The sequence below is a fragment of the Electrophorus electricus genome, chromosome 6, assembly GCF_041902795.1.
Source record: "Electrophorus electricus isolate QZ-2024a chromosome 6, ASM4190279v1, whole genome shotgun sequence".
In the NCBI taxonomy this organism is placed as follows: domain Eukaryota; kingdom Metazoa; phylum Chordata; class Actinopteri; order Gymnotiformes; family Gymnotidae; genus Electrophorus; species Electrophorus electricus.
Window position 1 is genome coordinate 35,794,863 of NC_137502.1, and position 12,188 is coordinate 35,807,050.

Here is a 12,188-nt window from a genome sequence, read left to right on the forward strand (position 1 = left end):
AGAGAAAGTGAGTGAGTGAGAGTGATACTCTTATACCCTGATTGTCTCTCACATTGGTAATCCTCTGACTTTTTTTTTTTACATATTAATTTGGTAAACCTAGAAGTTGTACAGGCATTTGTTTTATATATTTTAACTGTAAGTGATATGGAAATATCTGGAACCACTTCACATAAGAGGAAGTGGTTTTCCATGTAAATCCTTTTGTTGTTATAATGGTAATTGTTGTTCTTGGAGGAGTGGTACTGATTATTCTTGGAGTGGCAGTGTTTGTCAGATTGATACACCTTGGTGGTAGTTCTCGTTTCTGGACTTCTTGTTCATTTTCCTGGACTGGTACTTGGAATTGGAATGTTAGTTGTTCCTTGTCTGACTGTTGTTCTTTCTGGCATGGTAATTGTTCTTGGAGTAGTAGCTTGTGTTCTTGTTCTTAAACTGATACTTGTTCTTGGAGTGGTGCTTGCCATTCCTGGACTGGTACCTGCTTTTGGAGTGGTAGTAGTTGGTCTTTCTCGAGTCACAGTTATTGTTACTGGATTGTTACTTGTTCTTGGAATTATACTAATTGTTCCTGGAATGGTAGTCATTGTTCTTGCAGTCACAGTTTTTTCCTTTCTGAATTGGTAGAGTGTTTTTCTCCTGATGTGGTAGCTGTTGGTTCTGTGGTAGGAACTATTTCATGTAACATCTATTACATATCATCTCCCCAGTGACAAGTCCACACAATGACAAATTCACTGGACAACAAACCTTTACAAAAGGCATGCTTCTGAGATAAAATTAGCCAATTTTAATTAAGTTGAAGGAGCTGAGCACGAATCTGACAATAGAAATGTTGACTTGGCTACCGTTTCTTAGAAATTCACAGTTTTTTTATGCATTAGAAAAATTATGAAATAACACATACTGTAACAGAAGTCCTGTCTATTTGTGACTTTGCTTTGCCTGTCGTTTGTGGACGTGCTCAGGCTCATCTCTGACTAGCGTCCAACAGTAGTCAGCCAACATAGAAGTGGACCACTTCCCCTGGTATCTTTTCTCAGATGCTGAAATGTCCCGATGAAAGCGTTCGCCATGCTCGTCGCTTACCATGCTGCAGTTTTCAGGGAAAAATTTGGAATGGGAATGAAGGAAATGGATCTTTAAGGACATTGTCGATCGAAGTTTGTGATACATTGACAACATGTCTTTAACCAATTCCATGTAGTTTCCAGCCCTGATATTCCTGAGGAAGTTAGTTGACACCAGACGAAATGCATCCCAAGCCTTTTTCTCGTCACCCTTAAGCAGGTAGTCGAACTTCTTGTCTATGAAGTGTTGACAGATCTGAGGACCCACAAAAATTCCCTCTTTAATTTTTGCTTCACTGATCTGAGGGAATTTCTCAGACAGGTATTTAAATGCTGATCCATTCTGATCTATGGCTTTTCCCAAGTTCTTCAACCGAGTTTGATGTGTAGGGGTGGTAGAAGTATTTAGTCTGGTTCTGCCAGTGCTGAATTCTGCACATTCTTTTCTCCAATCTTCAGAGACTTCCTCAGGGGCCAGTCTTTCTTCACTGAACGTGCTCTGCTGTCCCATTCACATAGGAAACAGCAGTACTTTGTATATTCCAGCTGCAGACCCATCAACAGAGTGACTACCTTAAGGTCAGAACAGATATGCCAGCCATACTTGCTGTATTCAAGACAATCCAGCAGCTGTTTCATGCTGTCATGTGTTTCTTTCATATCCACAGTGTGTCTGACTGGAATAGAAGGAAGACGATTTCCATAATGCAGCAATACTGCCTTGAGACTCATTTTTGAAGAGTCTATAAACAATCGCCATTCTTCTGTGTCATGTTGGATTCTGAGGGCATTCAACAAGCCGTTGACGTCACAGCAGAACACAAGTTTATCTACCTTTCTGAAGAAAGGCTCTAACAGCAGATGCCGCTTTCGATACAACGTTACTCGTACATTTTCCTGAAAAGATTCCATTGCTCAAGTCTTGAGCCTAGTAATTCTGCTTTCTTCTTGGCCAGCTCCAGATCACGAACAAGATCGTTCAGTTCTTCCTGTGTTATTCTGTGTGGCACAGATGATGCATCTTGACTGAAGTCAGGATCAGTTTATTTTTATTTCTTTCACAGGTGGACTGATCGAAGGACAAACAACAGGTAATGTTGCTTTTATAGTTGCAAAAAGCTGAACGTTTTGGAGGTTATGATTCATACTATTGGTTTATGGCCATAAGCTGTTCTAACATTTATTTAATAATAATAATAATAATAATAATAATAATAAGGTTAGTCCATCTTAACTGCTTTTAAATGAGTTAGACTAAAGAGAACTATTGGGAGCATTTCATCAGGGTGAACATTTTTGTATCTCACCACTTTTTTTTAAATGGAAATTTGTATCACCATGTCTTAGTCACCCAATCTTAACATACTCCTAGGCTACATAATCTACCTAATAATTACAAATTCCTCTACCCTCTACACATAGGCAAACGCCTACCTTCTTATTCATGCGAGTCCATTGTTTATTATTTCCAAATATGTTCACCCAAGAGTATGACATTGCAAAAGGGTTAACCTGCCAGTCCAGTGAAATGCAGGTCAATTAAGATGCCCAACTCCTTTAGTGGAAACCTACTGCCCTTCTTAGTTTAACTCTGCCCTAATCTCACTCACCAATCTGCATTCGGTAGCATCTGAATTGTTAGAACCAGGTGTGGGGGAGTTATATGTTGGATGTTTGATGTGAGGAGGTAAAGCAGGATACAAGGATGAGTCATGTTACACACAACAAATGTTTCTTTTGAGACAACTACTTGGTTAGCAGGCTAACCGGGTTTAAACATCGACAACACCTATACTCAGACACAAGACTTATATACATGCATACTAATGACACACAATAAGGAGCAGGTGTGAAACACAGGGAGGGTGTGGCTATACAGACAAACACACACACACACAGGGAGATGTATTACAAGCACCTTGTATGTGTTCAATCTTTTATCATGCACCATTCATGTCAGACATCAAGCCCTTCAATAATGAGCAGTTTCTAGCCATTTTGTTATGCACGTATGACATTTTTGGAGTGAAGGAACAAGATGTGAGTGAGAAAAAAAACAAAACAAAACAGGCAAACAGAAATTGGTCAATCAAAAGTAAACAAGAGTCTTGGAGTGCATAGGTTTGCAAGGCACCTCCTCATAATGGAGACGAAGCACCGAGGAGATGCTCCCCTAGGCTTAAATAGGAAAAGTGGAATGACATGCAGGTGTATGCGATAATTAATAAATGGGTGATTGTGAATGTGGAAGTGGTTGTGTGCTGTGATTGGCGGAGGGACTGATGATTGATGGGCTGCAGGTGTCTGATTGGCTGGAGGAGGGTGAATGGGGCTGTGAGGGTGATGGGCTGTGTATGTGTGTTTGGTTGGGTGTAGGATGGTGTGCGACAGCACAAAAATCTTATTATATGTCAGCTGACTGGAATGGGCAGCTGCATCTAAAATTTCCCAACACAGCATTCCTAAATTTTACGCAGCAGTATTCAGCAGCAATAAATTGACCTGATTGATCGATTCTTTTAGTGCCAAGCGATGGGTCAGTGGAGCATGGTTCTGCTGAAATGATCAAATTATTCACCATAAACGATGTCAATCATACTGCACACAGAATGAGACTAAGCAGGTAACAGACTGGTCCGATAGACCTATTCAACCTGTTCTGAAAAACGAGCTCAATCCCACCCTCTGTGAGCCAATCAGGAACCCTCCAGGGAATATTCTTGAAGTGTTTTGTATTCCATTACTCATCAGTCTTAAGGCTAACAATATAAGTTGTAACAGGGTTGGTCCCTGTCATTGGTTGTACAAACCACCAAACCTGTTGAACAGCAGTTCCAATGGCACCATTTTAAAAACAGGAGGGGCAAAGAAACCGCACATCCTTTGCCTTGGCATAAATATATTCCACATTTTTACAGTGTCCATAGAATTAGTCCACATTAGTAAACCACTGCAGGTTTTCAGTTTGCATTGCCACCCAATATTTTTGCACCTTAATGTGGGACTTTAATGGCAGGTAGAAATAAATTATTTTATTATTAATAATCAATCCTTTAGCTCTGTTGGTCATTTTTTTCAGATTTTTGGACAAACTACCTCTATAACATCTTCTCTCATCATATAAATGACAAAATTCAACAGAATATGTTTATTTCAGTGTGTTTTTTTTTACTCGCATCCATTCAATTCTAAGGCTGTGTTCACATTACCAACCTGAAGTGACTCATGCCCATTTTTATGATTTAATGCAACTCAAATTTGATTTTTCCAGTTCTATGTGGACAGACAAATTTGAAATTTTCTAATCAAATTTGAGGCACTTTCCTATGTGGCCCTATGTCAAATTTGTCAAATCGGCTTTGTGGCCTTATCACTTGAATGGGAAAGGCCAGATCGGAAAAGTGTTTTCACTGTGCATTATTTCTTTGTAATGAAGCCCCATGTGTTTATCAGTAACTATGTTATTAAGTTAGCATTACTTAGCTCTCTAAGTGGTAAAGTTTGAACTACTTGATTCATTATGTACAGTTTGTCACTCAAACAGTTCGATACATTATACACATTACATTTATTTAATTTTGCTTGGATAGCTAGCTAGCTACCTGTCCAAGAGAAATGCTGCGAATTGTGTACTCAGTCTCATCCTATGCAAATGTAATAATTATTTCCATTTTGGAAAAGCTTTTTTTTAAAAAGATATGTAAAGTGGGTGGTCAGTATGTCTATTTTATTTGGGTCTCTGTGCTCTATGTCTCATATGTAGCTTCATGTAATGTGCATCTTAAATCATTTTTGCACAGCACTTTGGTCAACAACTTTACTTTTTAAATAAACAAAATTAACTTTCTGACTTCATCATCTTATGAAATTATTTTTTATTATAAAATATTGTTGCTACCTATGTGACAGAGTGCTATGAAATTATTTCAAATTAACTTTGGAGCTGGAAGAAACAATAGCAACAGTCTATTAAATGCTCAGACCCTCAGAGCACAAGAGGAGGATGGTGTGCCAGGTCATAGAGAGAACATGCAGCACAAACAGAACTAAAAAGGTCTTGAAAAGTTCTAGGTTACAGGTTAAGTAAAGGGCTGAAGCTGGTGTGTAACAGTCTAGTGTCTGTATGTCCGTGTGATTCATCATATTACACCAGCAAATGGATTTCACAAGGATTTGATTAGAAATGATTCACATTTCCATCAAATTATAACTGTTTGCTTTTAACCAAAGGCACCAGATCTCCACTCCAAATTGCTTCAGACCTTTTTCTCATTTGTATATAAATAACCGAGACAGTTGATGTAAAGACTGTATACTGTAATAAAGGTTAAAAATATGAAAATGCAATTCTTCAATTATTACTGTATTTCCACAGAAATGAGTCCACCTGCCTCCACTTATGATCCCTGTTACAATTACACTGTCCTTGATGACACGTGGAGCACCACATACAGTTCCTATGGTTATGGCTACTACACTTATGGATTCTCCAATTACTTCAACAGTCATGATCACACCACTGTTGAATGGGATGGCTGGTATCGTCTGTATCTTCAGGGAGCAAAGGCACAGATTTCTGAGGGTGTGGGTTCTATAACATCTGGTGGATACACTCCACTTCTGCTGGGTGGTTCACATTCCCTTATTGAAGATGGAATTGTGACCAGAGAAATCTCTGGGTCCAATAGCAACTATTACTGGTACTGGGGGTACTGGGGGTACTGGTGGTACAATAGCCAGTGCAGTTATTACACGTCCAACCCAATCAAAAACATTACTACGTCTACAGACTGGGCAAGCCGGACACATCAATCCTGCGACCTACATATGCTGCAGGTACATTATTCTCTCTGATTTTATTTTATCAACACCAAATGGAAGAACTTTTTATCTGCATCGAAACTGAACATTTACTGTATTGTATGTGTCACTATATGCCACTGTACTTCACTTTACAATAGATATTTTTATTGTGTTTTTCTGGTTGCTATAAACCAATGTTGTTAATTTAACAAAACAAACAGAAAACACTGGAAGGCTTTTCAGTGTAAATAAAATAATTTAAGTTATTAATTTATTAAGTTATTAATTTATTTCTACTTTAAATGTCCATGACATCTTATGACCCCTGCAACAATTACATCCTCCTGCACCAACCCTGGAGAGCCAATAATGCAACTGGTTTGGGAATTTGTAACAGCAACTTCAACTGGACTGTACCGCCTGCTGTACAATGGGATGGACATCCGTATGGCAGAGAGCTGTGTTGATGTTAACAGATGTGGTACTTTCTACACTCTGTGGCTCAATGGTCCTCATCCTCAGTTAGAGGATGGAGTGGTCACCCGCCTGGTCTGTGCAAATGCAGGATCTGACTGCTGCTTCTTCCAGTCCACCCCAATTAATATTAAAGCATTCCCAGGCAACTACTATGTTTATGAGTTTGTCAGTCCAATGTTCTGCAATATGGCTTACTGTACAAGGTATTTACACAATAATAATAATAATAATAATAATAATAATAATAATAATAATAATAATTCACTTATATAGCACCTTTCTCAGGTTCAAGGTTGTTTTACAGTGCATATAGCACAATAAATACACACACAGGAGAGATAAGATCATTGTGAAAGTTCCAGATAAATAAGAATACTCTAAATTGTGCTTTAAATGGAATAAGGAAGAACAGTGTACCCTGACAAAAAACCTGTTTTATGGGGAAATTTGAATTTGCGGTTTGTTAGGAGCCAGAGGACCTAAATGGTATAGGGAAGCACTAAGGGGTGTATGGAACACATTACAAAATGTATTTGAGGGGTGTTTGGACACACTAAGGGTTGTAGGTAAGTGCTAAGAAGTGTAGGGAAGTGTGATAAAATGTAAGGAATCACTGAGAGACTGGAGGGAGCAAGACCATGCCAAGTTTTACTACTGCAGGAAGCCAGTATGATGGAAGTGACATGAGCTGTTTGTGTACTGTAAATATGTCATCAGATTGTAATCTTTTGCTTTTCAATTTCACTTTCCTGCTTCATCCTCTCTTCAGACGTGAACACCACATCTCCAGTTCTTGGACCCTCATCTGATGCAGGATCTAAAATCGCCCTGAGTGAGTTGCTGTAAAAACTATGAACCTTCCATTATCCTTTTGCGGAATGGATTTATTTCATTTATTTTTCTTTTCTTCTTGCCAAACTGCAGATACAGATGAACACTTAATTCCCACATATAGGTTTAAACAAAAACTACAAAACTGAAAAACAAAATAAGCAGTAATACCATTAAATGCCTTAGAATACCTAGAATGAAAATAAATATGCACACAGATTGTATTGTAATTGTAGCAATTAGAGAACAAGCTGACTTCAATGACCAATAAAAGGAATCATTTAAATCTGATTATTCAAGTTCACAACATCTGCTTTTAGATTTTGGTACTTAATGTTGTGTCTGGAAGTTTTATATTTAAGCTTTTTGTAACACTGGCCTGCTGCCACCAGAGGCAGTAAATTAATGATCAGACAGCAGTGTGATGACCTACAGGTGGTCACCTGCTTACATCACGGCTTCTCAAAGGCCATTCTTTATGAATGGTGTATGCAACACGTTAGCTTCTTTCCCAGCAAATAGTATTCTTAAAGGGCTGTTCTTTGGGAGAGTGATGTCTCTTTCTGCCTTTTCTATGGGGGACAATTGCCCCTCTTTGTAATGTTATGGTTATTTCCCCTGCTTTGCCTTCCACCATAATCTCTCTATCCTTTCAGTCCCCCCTCCCTCCTCTTTGGCTCAGCAGTTAGAGCTCTGCTTTGTCATCTTTTATATCTCCAGTTCGACTAGGAGGTCAGGAGAAATTTCTGCTTTAGCCTTCCTGTTTTTGTGGAGAAGCATTCAGACCAGAAAAAACCTGTGCTGCCAAATTAGGTCTTGCACCTTTCCCCTTCTCCACCATCACTGTGCATCTCACAGCTAGCAGCACTGCTTTGTGCATTGGGCACCAACCTCCCATTCAAACCCTGCACAAGCTGGGTGGATGATCTCTTTTATTTGGTTAGCCATTCTCTTGTCACACTCCTCTATCTGAGGTTGGCCCACTCTTGGGTGTTTTCCTCCATGGGTGTCTAGAGAGGTGGCAACTAGACAACAGGGAGTACTTGCCCCTCTGACCCAGTGTTGTTAACCCTCTTACACTTTTGGACACCTCATTATTTTGTAATAAGATATCCTCATTGACATTAACTATCATGCTTATTCTTCCACAGCATCCCCTCAAGACGACTTCTCATTTGACCTTTGCAACTACTATGATGTTGTTGATGATTACTGGAGGAACACAATTGAAATATACAATTTTTACACTGGTCATGACAACACCATTGTTGAGTGGGATGGCTGGTATTGACTGTTTCGGCTAATTCCCTATCCGGATGCTGCTTTCTCCCACCCTTACAACGGCAGTGCAGATGTAGAGGTCGGCCAGAGGATCTATGTGGCAGTGATTGTCCAGGGGGTGGACAGCCGTCAGATTTCTACAGTGATTGATTTATGTTGGGCCACCCCTGAGAATGACAGCAGCTATGCTGACCCTTGGGACCTCATCATTAACAAGTATGGGGAATTTTCTTTATCCAGACACACAACCAACCAGAGAAACGTTTGGACTACCCGAATACTGGTTTAACTCTTTTGTATAAGCATATAAAGATATGTGCTTTTTAAGATCAGATTTTAAGATCAAATATCACCAATGTTTTTCAGGTGTCCTAATCCAGAAAATAACACAGTGCAATTCCTTCAGAATGGTGTCTTCACAACAGCCCTTCGAGATGTTCACCTTTAACAAATACCCCTTTAACAAGGTCTTCCTTCACTGCTCCATTCACCTTTGCCTTCTGCAGATCAACAACTGTGCAGTGGTGAGTTCTGACCACTGCCCCCATCACAGAGGCACAGTGCTAAATAGAGAGCTTCAGCAATGCAGTGTAAATACAATGTTAGTGTAGAGAGGTAACAATAATGACTAACAATGTAGAACGATGACACCAAATATATGTAGAACTATAATAATATCTTACAAAAGGAAAGAATTAGCATCCTTTCTTCTGTTTTGAGGAAATGTAAACCTTACTACATATAGACATGCCTAACACAGTGTGCTCTCCGCACTAGAGTACACACCTTTTTTGGTATTTTAATCCTGTAATCTGAGAGAAATCAAAATTGTAACATCAAATACAGCGAGACCCATCCTAGCTTGCAATGAGAGCCAGAGATGTGTATCCTGGCATTAATCTATTGATGGTGCAGAAACATATTCTTCCAAAAATGTATTTTAAACAATTATGAAATATTGTTTGTTCTATGAAACATTATTGATGGAAAGGAATAATTTGATTTCATCTACATTTTCCTTTGCAGCACTGTCTCCGTGGATACCACCACAGAGCTGCCAGGTCTGTGGATGCCCATGACAGCTCCTCCATCTCCATGGGGCCTTTTATCTGGACTGAGAGAAGCACAGGTGAACCATCACTCCATTCTCCATGTTTCCTCATGTTTCAAATATATTGTGATACAATAATTCAGATTTTTAGTTTACTGTACTTTAAAAAGTAGTTTAAATGCAATCCTACTTATGCTATTTTATGAATTTACTATTTCACCATAATATGATTACTGATACTCATCTTGATACAAAATATTCTGGTGTGCATATTTAGTATAAACAACATTATGTTTTACAGGCATATAGGTTTCAGAACCACTAAAAGTGTCTTTGTGGATCTCCTGATTGCATGGATCCTTCACTGAAGATCATATGGATGCAAATGTTAGACAACAAAGATTTTTCCAGAACTATAATGAATGTGGCACTAAGATTAGTATATAAGTACATCTCTTTGTTTTTTAATATTTTGAATCCTTTAAATTCCTCTTTCATTATTTGCCAGTTAATGGCTTTCCTTAACTTCAGTGGTTTATGTAATCAAGACATGAATACATGTCACTAACATGATCATTAATCAGAAAGTAATCATTTTTCATTATCAAAGCTGAGCATTGTTGCAGGGTATAACACCTGGGGGAAGAGGAGTATATTACCATTGGGAAGGTAAAATATGTTCTGTACCTTACAGAGTGATTCTAAAATGATCAGAAAAGTGTTTTAGATGTTTGTTTTGCAAGTACTTATTTAATTTTCAAATGTCTGTTACATTTATCTTTATGATGACCTTTTAGTATCAATTTCAATAAATTCTGTTATCAGCATGAATAAAGTTGTATGACTTTTTACATTTGTTATTTCCTTAATTGTCGGTTACTTGCTGTACAGATTGAACAATGGACAATGTGACTGTACCTATTATACTGTCACAATTATACTAACAGGAAGATAAGGTGACTAGCTTTATATTTAAACAGATTTAATGAATGTAATACACAAAAAAGTAAACATTAGTTCATTGAATGTCAAACATGTTCATGGAACACCTATAACTCCAGGAGAAAGATCTGAAAGCATACTGGAAAAGCAGTACTTTTGCGCATACTTAGTTATGAAAATATTTATGTATGCAAAATGTCCCAGAGTAGATGCATGTTTGTCCAGAGGAATTGTTTTCTCCATCATTTACCATTTTGTTTGCTAGAACATATTTGGTAATATGTTTTATAGCAGCAACATATTAGGCACCACGTCTATGTCACGCTCCCTAGCCTGAAATCCAACTCCCAGCATTCACCTGTTGCCAGCTCTCCTTTCACTCCGTCTGGTTCCACCAGTCATCACACCCACATCAAATTTGCATCCCCAGATTACTGATTGTTCTCACCTGTTTCTCATTACTTCTGTCTATTTATACCCATCCAGTACCCTAAATTCTTTGAGAATTATTGCCATGACATGTATGGGCATGCTGAGCATTATCACAGCCTGTCTTTCTGGTTTACAGTTTGTTCTGTTTTTGGATTATTGTCTCAGCCCTGTCCTTACCTGGTTGGTTTGCTCTATCAGACTGCGTTCTGGTACTGTGAAGTCAGGACTATTTATAGGTTTGTTCTCTTGTCGACTCCTAAAGTGTTGGATAACTACATTGTGGACACTGACCACTGTCTGTTATATTACTATGAACCAGGATTGTGCTTTTATAAATCAAAAAACAACTTTGTTTGTCTGCACCTTTGTTTGTCTGCGAGCGTCTGTCTTAGATCTGGCCTGTGACACCCATGTTCAAATAATATTTATAAGAATGTAATAATAATGTATATATTCCTTACCTGAACACATTATTAGCACCATCATTACATGTTTTTTTTTCAACCACTGTAACCATTAAGTTACAAAATAAAGTAAAAAATAAGTTATTTTAAGGAATTATGCAGTGTGATTTCTTACAGTCGTTACTTCTTATAGTTACATTGTGCTCCACATATTAAAACTGGCAAATGATAGTAATTTGAGGCACAAACTTATGCCTTCATTTTAGCTTTGCCTCTGATGTTCAATTGTGAGTATGTGAATAATCTTAACCATTTTCATACTTTACACTTTTTTTTTCTGTGATTTTGCCAGTAACTGTACAAGGAAGGATACCTTAACAGAACAACAGTTTGTTTATCTGAAAAACAAAAGGCTATAGGCTGTACTTCATACAGGATTTGCATGTTTGATTAAAGTGATCAAACAGATAGGATCTCATTCTCTATGAGAGAGAGAAAGAGAGAGGAAAAAAGAGTGAGAGTGGCATTTGTTTGTTAAATATTGTAATATAAATCAAATATACACAGTGTCTGCAAAATACTGCATGTATAATCTGGATTATCATGGACATGTATGCACAGGAGGAATTAGGGCACATCAAAGAGTCTCACATGGCTGCATGAAGCGTAAGAAAAAAATATACTAATTAGGACCAACTGACCGCCTGTTTTCCCTTAAGTGAAGAGGTCAAACACAGTGAGTTATTAGTGATAGGCTGAAAATAGATCAAAACATAAACAGGGAGCGAGTGCACACACACACACACACACACTCAAGATATTTTACTTGCCTGGAAGAATAATTGTTGCTAAAGTCATGATGCTACTAATGTTTTTTTTTTTTCTGCAGGTGAATAA